Here is a 13,185-nt window from a genome sequence, read left to right as displayed (position 1 = left end):
TGCATTTAATGATTGACTAAATTTTCTGTCCAGCGCATACCTTTTTCTAATCTATTTATGGTCCTTCTTCTTGACACATCAATATCTGTCTTCTTTCCGGCACCTTATTTCTTCTTGCAGGCAGCACCTTCTCTCCGCTTTGGCACTGTATACTTTCTGCGAGAGCTCTACTCCATTCCATCTCCACAAGCCACCTAAGCACGCTCCGCTCGCACCGTTTGTGCCAGATAATATTAGACAGTGTAAGGGGGCAAGGTGAGGGGCTGAACATGCTATGCATCCTTTGGCAATTGCCCGGATTACTGAGAGACCTGAATTGCTCTCATTCATGACCCAAATTCTTCTCCTCTTCGGTAATTGCCAGGCTTGCAGAGAGAACACTGTATCAAAGAACGAAAATGGAGAAAAAACACCAGCGCTATCACAAACAAAAATACATAACACAAAGAACAGTAATATGGATAAAAATATATTCCTCCTATTGCAAGTCTTTCCCAAATTCGTGGTCCACTGCCGTTTCTTATAGGACCTGGATAGCACTCACCAAATAAAGCCTATACCAGTCATATAGCAGTTTCTTTTAGTCTTTTCTTCTCCTCTCTACAATTCCCACACACTTGGAGCATATGAAACAGGACTCACCTATAGGTCCCTTCCCCCATTCACATAGAGGTATCTTTTGTAGTGAAATGGTCTCCAATGTGTTTCACCCCCACATTTACAAAAGAGAGGAAAAGCTTCTCCACAAAAATAAATTTATTCCATAAAAACATGAACAAAATAAAACATACAGCAGAGAAGGTGAGGCTGTTTCAGGCTTGTAGATCTCCTTACATGTACCCAGTACAAGAGATGACCACAGCCAGATGAAAACAGAAAACAGCCAGTTGATATTCTACCTCCTCTACTTACAAATCATCTAGGTCCACCACCATCTACGCGTTTCAGGCCACACGGTCCTTCCTCAGGATGTGGCTAAGACCAAACAAGAAATGGTATTTATGTCATATCCTCTATTGCACCAATTAATAAAAATAATCCTGATTATATACTCTAATGAAACATTCCATAGTCCTAACTCTTAATAAAATGATCCTATGTTACACCGGACATCATCATGTTCAAAAAAGTGTTATAAATATACAAATCCAATACATATAAATAGATAAATAAGCAAATAAATACATAAATGGGCAAAATTACCCTATTTAGAAAACCTTAAAAACATGGAGCTAAGAGAGCCATTCCAGAAGTCCGTGTTGTAGAAAGTTCATAGGTTTAGAATGACACTCCATTCTGGAATGCTCAATCCAGTGCCGTTACAACTCCTTGCGGTAATCAAGAAACGTATCCACATCACTAGTCCGGCCATCCCTTTCGTCTTTCACATGAAGTTCCACATATCAGTAAGTTTCTCCGTATGCCGGATAGGTCAGACCACCTCGTAGTTCCAGCTTTGATAGGTCACGTGTGTCGGAGGCTATACGTAAGTGGAACGCATGCCCAGAAGTGTTATGGTGTGGAACGCAACACCCGAAAGTTCGTAATCGGCACTTTATACGTATTGGGGAACCCAATCAAAGTATATCTCATATTCTTAATCAATGCACACATAAAGGAAAAACAACAATTAGACAACAGAGAAATATCATATTCCAACCCTCATAAATGATACATAGTATGTGATGCACATATACAACCCCCAGTTTAATCCATCAAAAACCACTTTACTTCAAACTCGGCGTTCAAACCTCTATGGGACAAAGTTTTTAATTTATAGATATTTTTCATCTCAGCCTTTGCTAACCTAACATCCCTGTTGTCTACACGCCAAATGGGATATATCATTTATATCCCACAAATTGCGACAAGGTGAGATATATCACACAGATGTTTTTCTTTAAAATGTAGTGACACATTATGTGTGATCAAACCCTTTTTGATATTACGGGCATGCTCAGATAATCTCTTTTTCAACTTTCACGTCGTCTTTCCAATATATTGGGTTCCTCAAGAACATTTTAATAGGTAAATGCAATACTTGCTATCACAAGTGATGAAATCATAAATCTCATATGTAATATTCATTTGCGAAGACCTATATTGTGTAATCTTCCTCGTAATTACTTTTACAGAGATGACACATAGTACATGAACCACACCTAAAGAATCCCTTCGATTTGTTCAAACCACCTGTTTTTGGAATGAATAGAGCACTACTCACAACTCTATTTTTAATATTAGTCATTTTTCGATATATGAAGCTGGGCTGTTTATCTATATATCTGGTCAGAATCGGGTCTCTAGTCAAAACACCCCAATGTCTTTTTATGATGCTATCAACTTGTTGATATTGGCTATGATAGCCTGTAATAAAAGACATTTCACATTTTCCTTGCCTTTACTCCCCAAGTTTCCCACATGTTGGAGGGCACGTTCTCTATCCATATTCTGAGCCTGATTCATAGCTTTCGCAATTACCTCACCATCGTATTTCTTAGAAATAAACTGACCCTTCAGGGTCTCTGCCTGCGACAAGTATTCCTTTACATCCGTGCAATTCCTTCGGATTCTTTGGAACTGGCTGAGTGGAATACTTCTCAGCAGGGGTTAAAGTGGGCAGGAACGGGGTGGAACTGAGTTCCGTCACCTCTAATGGTAGATGGAACTAGTTCCACCTCCACCAAGTCCCTGCACATAAGTCCCACAGACAGAGAGCCACTCACTGTCTGCCTAGGGAGGCTCAATTTCTTTAGAGAAACCGGCATATTAGGTAAGGAAAGAATCAAGAAAAGGCAATACATAGGGGTTGCATCAAAAAATTGGGCATCCAAGTGACATAGACTAGTTTGTGGGGAAAATAGCACTGATGATATAGAACATTTTTTTTTCTTTTTAAGTGATCTAACATTGTAGTCTCAGCTGATGGCAGGAGTGCTAAAAAAGCATCTAAAATGTATTTCACACTGTCATAGCTCCCAAAGCTTCTGGGGCCTAGACGGCCTCCAGCCATTCACTTTACCATTTCCTATACACAACAGTGTGTGCGTGTGTAAATACACACTTATTTTGGCCTGTCAGACTAGCGTGGCGGGGGTGGGGGGTAGTAGGCGGTGGGAGAGATGAGTTCCATCACCTCTCCAGGACCACTTTAAGCCCTGCTCCTCAGCCAGTTCCAATGATGATTACTACAAGCATCAATGAAGGAGTTACAATCCGCAGGCTTACTAAAATTTCTTGTCTTAACCTTTCCCTGATCTATATATACAGTCAAATCCAAGAAATTTACTGATTCCTCACTAATCGTGAGGGTTAGGTTAATATTTCAGGAATTATTATTGAGGTAATTGCAGAAATTATCCTAAGACACCCTGTCACCCTTCCAGATGAACAGGATGTCATCAATATAGCGTATCCAGGACACCAGGCTAGCCTGTGCCTGCTTTACTGCCCTATTTATGCCCAAATCCTTGTTTGTCAAGGTAAATGTGAAGTGGATCATATGTACCTCACCACCCTCTGTGGCTTCCAAGTTTGAAATTTGTTGACCGAGGCAAGTTAACCCTTGCACAACTACAGCTTCTTATTCAAAATGACTGGTGCCTGTGCCCACTTTACTGCCCTATTTATGCCCAAATCCTAGTTTGTCAAGGCTGTCAAAGTCAAAGAATTGAGTATGATCGTTTGCAATTATTATCTGCTGATCTAGTCGTCTGTTGTCCGATAAAGGGTAAATCGGACGCTACTTTGCGTCGGCGCAATCCAATGCACACAACTGTGAACCCACCACACACATACACTGATTCACATAACGCACACACATTGACTTGTAGGTTTACACATAGACGCTCTTCTTCGTAACCACATGCGTATACATAGACACCCACGTGCGTCCTCACATACATACATACATACATACATACGATCATTTCCTACATCAATGCACAGATGCACATATGCGAACGCAGATGTATATAATGGTACCTATTTACAATAAGTTAATAAAGAGAGTTATTAAAGGTCTTTTTAACAAGTAATTATGATGTAATATGTACTTTAATAAGATCTAAGGTTTAGAACATAGTAGACATGTCATGTTTGGTATTATATTAAATCCCTGTTCATTTGCAGATCTCCGGTTTTATCGGCAAGGAGATCGCATCATGCGTCCGCAAGTTACGAACTATAGGGAGTTATTGGTTAGCATGTTAACATTTTGTATGTAGTGTCTGTAGCCATTTTAACCAGTTCTTCGGCGGGAAACTACACAAAGCAACTGTTGGAGAACCAAGACATACCCCTGATGACACTGTATGAACTAACCAATGACCAGGATGACCAGGAGCAAGGACCAATGGAATTATGCCAGCTTGTCTCTATTGTTCTACCTGTGACCTGTAAGGTATATAGGCTAGTGCTCTGGACACCATAAGGGAGTCATTTTCCCTTCTTTGATGACCGCAGGCTTCAGGATTGATGACTGAGAACTGGATCCAGAGTGCTAGCGTATGTATCGGCTGTACCTTGTATTTTACTTGCTTTTTGCGCTAATTGTTTAGATCACAGCGCGTTATACTTTTTCTTGCAAAGTATAACTTTTTGTGCTTTGGAACCACAATTGGATTGGAAAGCAATTGTTTCAATTTAGCGACCTGAAGCGCTAAATAGCTATTAAGGACTATCCATAGATGGGGGCTAGATAGAAGTCACACGATAGCGTACGGATCTCGGTTCCTCAACAAAGGGTGGAAGGCGCCATAAGCAGGTAAGAACGCACTGTGTTCAAAGCCTGTTACCATTCAGTGTTGTGAAACCGATGTCCGTTATTGTGTGATTTTAAGGAGCGCTGATTAGGGACCGGGGAAAAATTTGTTTCTTTTATTGTCACTTTTGGCGCTAAATCGCACAATAGTGTATACGTCGCACAATAGCGTATATGTATTTCCTGTACTGTACCGGGCCAGTATATTGGCAGGTACATTGTGGTACGAAAAACCAGCGGTAGTTTTTCGGTCCAACACCCAAAAGTGATCGTAAAGCACCATTGATCAGTTAGGTTCTCTGGGGCAATGCGATCGGACCGCATAGTTGCGTAAACTGTGATTGTGACTTGGGTAGTTGTGGGGAGGAAATCACTGGCAAGGGTAAGTGTTATTGGAATACTTAAATTGTACCAGGTGAGAGTAGCTCAAAGTAGGAAGCGAGCGGACGAAGCTTAGGTTAAATTCACTGCAAGCAGGATCGATCGCAATAGGCAATTGTTTTGCTCCTTGTTGTGTAAGCTGACTGAAACGCTTAGCGGGCCAACTGTACACAACGGGAACGAGTCCGTGAACGTAGCTCTTAGAAATCGTTCACCAGTCGAAATTCTCTAGTGAGAAGTTGATAAGCATTTTCCGGAATGGGGGCTAAGCAAATGCTAGAAATGGTTGATGATATACTGCTCATGGAAGGGCCGACAGGTTCGGCAAGGTACATAATGTATACGAAGTATGGTACGTATGCTACTGTGTACTGTGACGAATGGGTCAAGATGACCAAAGGATTTGTAAAATCTTTCCCTAAAATTGGCAGTTTCGATTTGGAGGTACTAAATAATGTAAGAAATAGCATATGTTTAGTCAAATCACTGAAGAAATGAGTAAAATACAATGACTGTTTGAGTGGTGTGCACGCGACGCAAAACAGTGTCGTGCACGCTACACAAGGGAGTGTGTACGCGATGCAAAATAGCATTGCGCATGCGACGCAAGGGAGCGCGCACACGATGCAAAACAGCATCGTGTACGCGCTGCATGGGAGCGCGCACGCACCGCAAGGTAGCGCTACCAAAGGAAAAGGGGATGGCACATGCACACCTCCACCACCCTATGCGGTTGAAGGTGAAGGTACAGCCGATACCACAAATTATAAAAATGTAACAAGTAATTTATACCCTGTACTAAGTAACTATAAAGAAAATGTGTATGTAGAAGATGATGAACCCACAGTAATATCAGCCATTACACATGTTGCTAATCTGTTAGAAGCACCACAGAAACAAGAAAAGGAAGTGACCCCCCTAGTTGTAGCAGAAGTGGAAATTGGCGAGGGTAGTGGAGTGCATAGCAGTAAGAGACTGAACCTCCAGAGAGCCAAGACCATAAGCCCCGTAGTTAACCCTGAACTTAGTAATGTGGCAGGTATACATCCGGTCCGTACAATAACTATTCCCCATGGGAAACTGGATAGAGAGGGTTTAGTTCCCCTGATGTAACAATGCATTGTCCATGGACGAGAGCAGAGTTACATTTCATAATGTCAGACTTTCCCGATCCTAGGAAAGAGTTAGCCAAGTGTCAGAAATTTGTTAAGGACTTAGGTAATGCTCATTAGCCAACTAATAAAGATTGGCGAGTGGTGTTAAGGGCATGTCTGCCTCCCAATACCGACGGGGAAAAGTTTATCACGGCTTGTGTATTGGATGAAGATGTATCCTTAACTGACGAGAATAATCAGGCTAACATTCAACGTATAGTCACACAATTGTCTGTATATTTTCCAGTGATAGTTAACTGGAGCAAGATCTTCACTATCAAACAAAAAGATAGTGAATCTGCAGCAGACTATTTCACCAGGGCGCTGCAGACGATATCCCAGTACACTGGGATAGAAAATATAAAGGATGATATACACCACAGGGAGGTAGCTGTAACGGTACTCATGGATGGTCTTAAAGACACTCTAAAAACCAGGGTCCAAACCTCTCAGCCTAACTGGAGAGGAATTACTGTAGATGCTCTTAGAGAGTCAGCAAAAGATCATGATAAGAACATACTCAGGAAGAAAGAGACACAAAGCGAAAGGTTAATGGCTGTGAGCATTCAGGCTTTAGAGGGTTCATATACACAGCCGCAAAACACATATTTACCTGCACAATTACAAGATCTCAACACATATCAACCCGCACAGCCACAAAACACATACCAAACACGAAGGTGTTATAATTGCGATAAATTAGGACACATAAGTAGGTTCTGTAAAGTGAAAAAGTGGGGGCCACCTAGGAAAGGAACACCAAATTACACACAGAGAGGACACCCACATAATTCAGGAAACGTCCAACAATCACCTGCTCACGTAGTGGCAGTGAATAGTCAACGCTAGGGGTCAGGCCATACCTGTAGTCTACAGCCAGTCAGGTTAACTGAGAATACTAGGGAAGAACCTACAATGACAGTTGATATATCTGGTACTAAACATACTTTTCTTGTAGACACAGGGGCGACCAGATCCGTGTTAAATTCTCCATCTAATTTACAGATTACTAACAAGACAGTACCAGCAATGGGGGTAACGGGGAGAGTGCAGCATTATCCTCTAACCAAATCTGCAGAGGTTACTATTGGGCCACTGCACACCAAGCATTTCTTTCTCCTGGCAGCGGTGACTCCTACTAACCTGCTGGGAAGGGATTTGTTGTGTAAAATGGGATGTGTCATTTACTGTACCCCTTATGGTATATTCCTAGATATCCCAGAGAAGGTTGCGCATGAGGTACAGGACATATTGGACACTCCACAAAGGTTAATGTTTCACTCTACTGTTTTAGAACAAAGCTCACCCAAGTAAAAGAGATGTTATCTCAAATACCGGGTTCACTTTGGACCAAGGATGGACAGGACACTGGATTGATGGCAAATGTATCTCCTGCAATGGTTAAAAAGTGGTAGGCAAGCTCCAAAAATCCCTCAGTATCCGTTAAAACCAGAGGTAGAGTTAGGGGTTTATCCCATAATTGAGAGGTTGTTACAACAGGGGATTTTAATTCGTACAGCTAGCCCAGCCAATAGTCCCATTTTTCCAGTGAAGGCGGCTGGGGGGAAGGGGCTATAGATTAGTACAGGACCTTAGGGGAGAGAGCCAATTCCCCGTAGTGCCCAATCCAGCTGTCATCCTCATGCAGATCCCACCATCTGCAACCCACTTCACTGTCATAACTGTCATGACCTATGTTCTGCCTTCTTCTCTGTCCCTCTGCACCCTGACTGTCAATATCTCTTTGCATTCACCTACAGAGGGGTAAAATATACATGGACACAATTGTCCCAGGGTTTCATAGATAGCCCCAGTATTTCTCTCAGGCCTTACACGACTGTTTGCAATCTTTTCAACCAGGCAATGGATCTGTTCTAATTCAATATGTAGATGATTTGTTGTTGTGCTCTGATTCGTTTATGTCATGTTTAAATGATACTAAACTGTTGTTACTTCATCTCTCACAAACAGGGCACAAGGTTACAAAGGACAAATTACAGCCATGCCAGACTAAGGTTAAATACTTGGGACACTGTCTAACCCAGGGGCTACGACATATGACGACTGACAGAATACAGGCCATACAGACTGTGACACTGCCGCAAAACCAGCAGCAAATCTGTACCTTCTTGGGCATGTGTGGATACTGCAGAACGTGGATCCCAGGTTTTACTATTTAGGCATTACCATTGCAGGACTCAGGGCCTCATTCAGAGGCGGTCGTAGGATGCAAGCGGTCGCTCAGAAACAGGGCAGCCGCTTGCATCCTGAACGGCCGCCTCCATGTCGGTCGTTAGGATGTGGGTTAACACCCACAGCTCTAACGACCGCTAAGGGAGATGGTCGCGATGGTCAAGACCATCACGACCATCGGGGCTTACGACGAGACCCTAGGGTAGGGTCTCGTCAACCATAAGCCCCAGGGAGCTTCCTGCTCTGATCGAGCAGGAAGCTCCCCACTGACATCACTGGTGATGTCAGTGGGGCCGCCCCCAAACGGCTAGCGTTCCTGCGGGAACGCCTTCGTTTGGGCAGGCGCGCCCCCAGCTTGCCCAGCAAACGGAGCGAGCTGTCAACCAACATCGACAGCTCGCTCCGTCTGCTTCGACCCCGCTAACGACGGATCACCCGTCATTAGCAGGGGCTCGCGCATGCGCATGACGGAGCCGTCTCCGTCGTGCACATGCCCAGTGGACCAACATCGAGTCGGTTGCGAGCGCTCAGCGCTCGCGACCGACTCTGAATAAGGTCCTCAGTCTCAACCTCAAAACCCGACCGTGTCACACACTGAGGAAATAGAGCAGGCTTTCCTTAACCTTAAGGACAGTCTGATGAAAGCACCTGCATTGTGAATACCAGATTATGAAAAACCTTTTGATTTATATTGTACGGAGGCTGATGGCTGCACAGCAGGTGTCCTCACACAAAAACATGGTGACGCTAGTAGACCTGTAGCATACTACAGTGCACAATTGGACACTGTGGCAAGATCACTCCCAACGTGTTTAAGAAGTCTAGCAGCAACTGCACTTCTGGTCAATAAGAGCAAGGATGTAGTATTAGGTCATGATATGACTGTTTATACACCACATGCTGTATCTGCTTTGCTGAATTCTGCCCAAACCAGACATGTTTCTTCAGCTAGGTTCACGAAATGGGAACTAGCTCTAATGGCACCTGCAAATATCACCATTACATGGTGCAAAACATTAAACCCAGCAACGTACTTACCATATGTGCCTCAAGACACACAAAGGGTGGAGAGAGGTGAGTCGCTGGTTGAAGGTGAGTTTTGCAGGTATACTGATACACATGATTGTATGGAGTATTTGAATCAGACCTTTACTGCAGACCTGACATACGTGATATACCATTAGAAAATGTAGATTTGACGTTTTACACGGATGGGAGTTGTCATAGACAAACTGACACAGGAGAATTATGCACAGGTTATGCTGTTGTAGATGACGAGGATGTTGTAGAAGCCGAACCACTTGGTCCACCTCACTCAGCACAGGTGACTGAACTGGTGGCATTAAGGAGAGCGTGTGAGCTGGCAGAAGGTAAGTCAGCTAATATCTACACTGACTATAGGTACGCCTTCGGGGTAGTAGATGATTTTGGAGCTCTTTGGTGTCTGAGAAATTTTATGACAGCAGCAGGCACACCAGTCGCACACTCACACCACATAAAAGGACTCTTGACAGCGATCCAGCTACCAAAGGCAGTAGCTGTCATCAAATGTAAAGCCCACACATGTGAAAAAGACCCGGTGTCATTGGGCAATAACAGAGCACATGAAGCTGCCAAGTGGGCAGCAGGGTTACGCATAAATTTAACAACTGATAAAGTGATGGTCTTCCAGACAATAGACATGCAGAAATTAATTGAGATGCAAAATTTGTGTCCCCTACAGGAAAAGGCACTCTGGAGGTGTGACGCTGGGAGGTGGTTTTCTGGAAGCTGAGGCCAGAGGCTGCGGGAGGAAACAGAGGCGAGGGGCCTGAATGTACGACCTCCGCATCCACGGGTCTTGGTCGTTGGCGAGACCAGTCAAAGGTGCGGAATCTAACCCATGAGATGGTGTTCGCCAGTGACCCCACCAATCGGGATATGGGCTTGAGCTGCACCTCGTAAGCAGGTCGCGGTCCTTTGACTAGGTGACCAAAGCCTGCGGGAAAAAGGAGAAACGAACACTCGTGGCCCAAAGGGTCGGTGCCAGTAAGGGGCACGTAGGGACACTGTACTTGAGGTACAAGGAAGTGTGCACTGCGGACACACTCTACCGGGTTGCCGGTCAGAAAGAGTGCACCACGATGCAATACTGTAACACGTAGGTAGAGACCACAGAGTCCAGTAACGAGGTAGGTAGTGGCACCGGAGCCAGCCAGAGATTACAACGCTGGAGAGGTGGGTACGTATAACTACACTTAGGCTGTGATGGTAAAGCACTGGTGAAATGGATAGTATACTGCACACAGGTGGCGGTGGTAACGCACTGATGGAATAGAGGTATACTGCACACAGGCGAGGTGATAACGCACTGGCAATATAGCTGCACACAGGCTGAGATGGTAAAGCACTGATGAGATGAATGGTATAGGTGCACACAGGCTGAGATGGTAAAGTACTGATGAGATGAATGATATAGCTGCTCACAGGCTGAGATGGTAAAGCACTGATGAGATGAATGATATAGCTGCACACAGGCTGAGATGGTAAAGCACTGATGAGATGAATGATATAGCTGCACACAGGCTGAGGTGGTAAAGCACTGGTGAGAAGGACGATGTAGCTGTATACAGGAATAGATCACTGGAAGCAAGGGAACCTGGAATGAGAGACCACTAGTAACACTAGCAGCGACAATGGTTGTTCAGGCAACTACCTGATACACAGGAGCCAGAAATATACCCCTGGAAGCCCACTGATTGGTCCACAGCGTCAGCTTACCGGCCAGACTGTCAGGGGAGGAAAAGCAGTCAGAGCAGGAAGTGTCATGGCGGCGCCCATGACAGGGACTCTGATCCCCGTGCACCAGGCCGCCCAGGACACAACATCAGGGAGAATGCTCAGCACCTCCCACGTCACCGCACGAGCCGCCCGACTGCCCGGGAAGTCAGAGGAAGCCGGCGGGACGGTAAGGGACGGACGATCCCCGGCTGAACTCTGACAGGAGGTCAAAGGGATCTGGTCAGGAGTCCTCTGGACTCTGGAAAGATGGACAAGGTAAGCCTGTTGCTCCCAGGGCATATTACCCAAGCCTGGCTGAGGCAGCGCATGGTCTGACTCATCTGGGAAAACAAGGTATGTGCAAGTTGGTCAGAGCATATTGGTGTGCGCCAGGCTTTTCTTCCCAAGCTGAAAAAAGGGCAATGTCCTGCCTGACCTGCTTGAGGAAAAACGTTGGTTAGACAATACCAACTGAGCCATCTTATATCCCTCCGACAGACGGTCCTTTTCAGGTAATACAAATTGATTTCATCCAATTACCACCCTGCAGGAATCTCAAGTATGTATTAGTTTGTACCGATGTGGTTTCTAATTGGGTAGAGGCATATCCAGCTGCCACTAATACTGCTGTTTTTACTGCTAAAAAGATTGTTAAGGAATTTGTATGCAGATACGGTATCCCTAGAATCATAGAAAGTGATAGGGGTACTAATTTTACTGGTGATGTGTTCCAGAACATGTGTAAGCTTATGGGTATTAATAGTAGACTTCACACCCCCAATCGACCGCAAGCCAATGCGAAGGTGGAGAGAGTGAACGGTACTATTAAGAATAAACGAGTAAGATCATGGCTGAAACTGGATTAGGATGGCCAGAAGCCTTACCGCTAGTCCACCATAGCATCAGGACCACTCCTAGACATCCTCTTAATCTGTCCTCCTTTGAGATACTGTTTGGGAGACAACCTCATTTGATTATAAATCCACAGGATGATTTGAAGAGTAATAATGAGGTTACTGTGAAATATCTTATAAAAATGAGTAAACAGCTGAAACAACAGCAACAGAAATTGAAAATGTTATCACCTGATATGCCAGAAACAAACAGTCATGATGTTGAACCTGGAGAATTTGTTATGATCCGAAATTTCTTACGCTCAGGTTGTTTGACAGATCGGTGGGAAGGTCCGTATCAAATGTTACTGACAAGTACGACATCGTTGAAAGTAGCAGAGAGCGATACCTGGGTCCATTCCACTCACTGCAGAAAGGTCAACTACCCAGAGGAGATACAAGGCGGAGTCGAGACAGATAACGTGGACCTGTCGATTGCGAGCCTGTTCTGGGAGAATTAGAGACTGCAGTGGAACACCTGAGCTAGAGAAATTTGCAGACCACTATTCCAGCAATGGAGTAGCGGGCTGGGTTTGTGTTTCTGCTTCCTTTCAGGGTTCTCGTCATCCTTATTTGTTTCGGGACTATCTGTTTCTGTGACGGAGGATGGAGGACAGATGACGGAGAGGGAGGTTGATGGTGATATCGATGGAATGGGGTCAGGAGAAGGAGCGATAAAACAATCAGGGCGGTATATGGCAAAACTCAGTACAGTAATTGTTAAGAAATAAGTTATCCTAGAAATTCAGTCAGTGTGAAGGGCTATTGTCTGAGGAATACTGTATGTGTGCGATCTGTGTATCCCTAATTGATGAAAAGTGCATCCAACGGTGCCAGTCCAAGTGTCACGGTTGGTGCTGTGAGTTACCTGTCTCGGGTGATGAGCTGGATTCAACAGAGACCAGCATGACTGGAACCACAGATGAGGTAAATAGCTCTATTGCCAAGACTTATGTGGCAGTGAGAACTGCCTTTGATGATAAATGACAGGAACTTGGAACCAGTAGAAAACTTGGAGGAACCGGACTGGGACCGGCAGGAA

The 13,185-nt window shown here is 44.5% G+C and overlaps 1 pseudogene; it reads left to right on the top strand.

Moving 5' to 3' along the window:
* The first annotated feature begins 5,767 nt into the window (after positions 1-5,767).
* On the top strand, positions 5,768-7,146 carry LOC148501648 (uncharacterized; annotated as a pseudogene).
* Positions 7,147-13,185: the final 6,039 nt, after the last annotated feature.

The sequence above is a fragment of the Taudactylus pleione genome, unplaced genomic scaffold, assembly GCF_031769625.1.
Source record: "Taudactylus pleione unplaced genomic scaffold, aTauple2 ptg000509l, whole genome shotgun sequence".
In the NCBI taxonomy this organism is placed as follows: Eukaryota; Metazoa; Chordata; class Amphibia; order Anura; family Myobatrachidae; genus Taudactylus; species Taudactylus pleione.
This window is presented reverse-complemented; position numbering and strand designations above follow the sequence as displayed.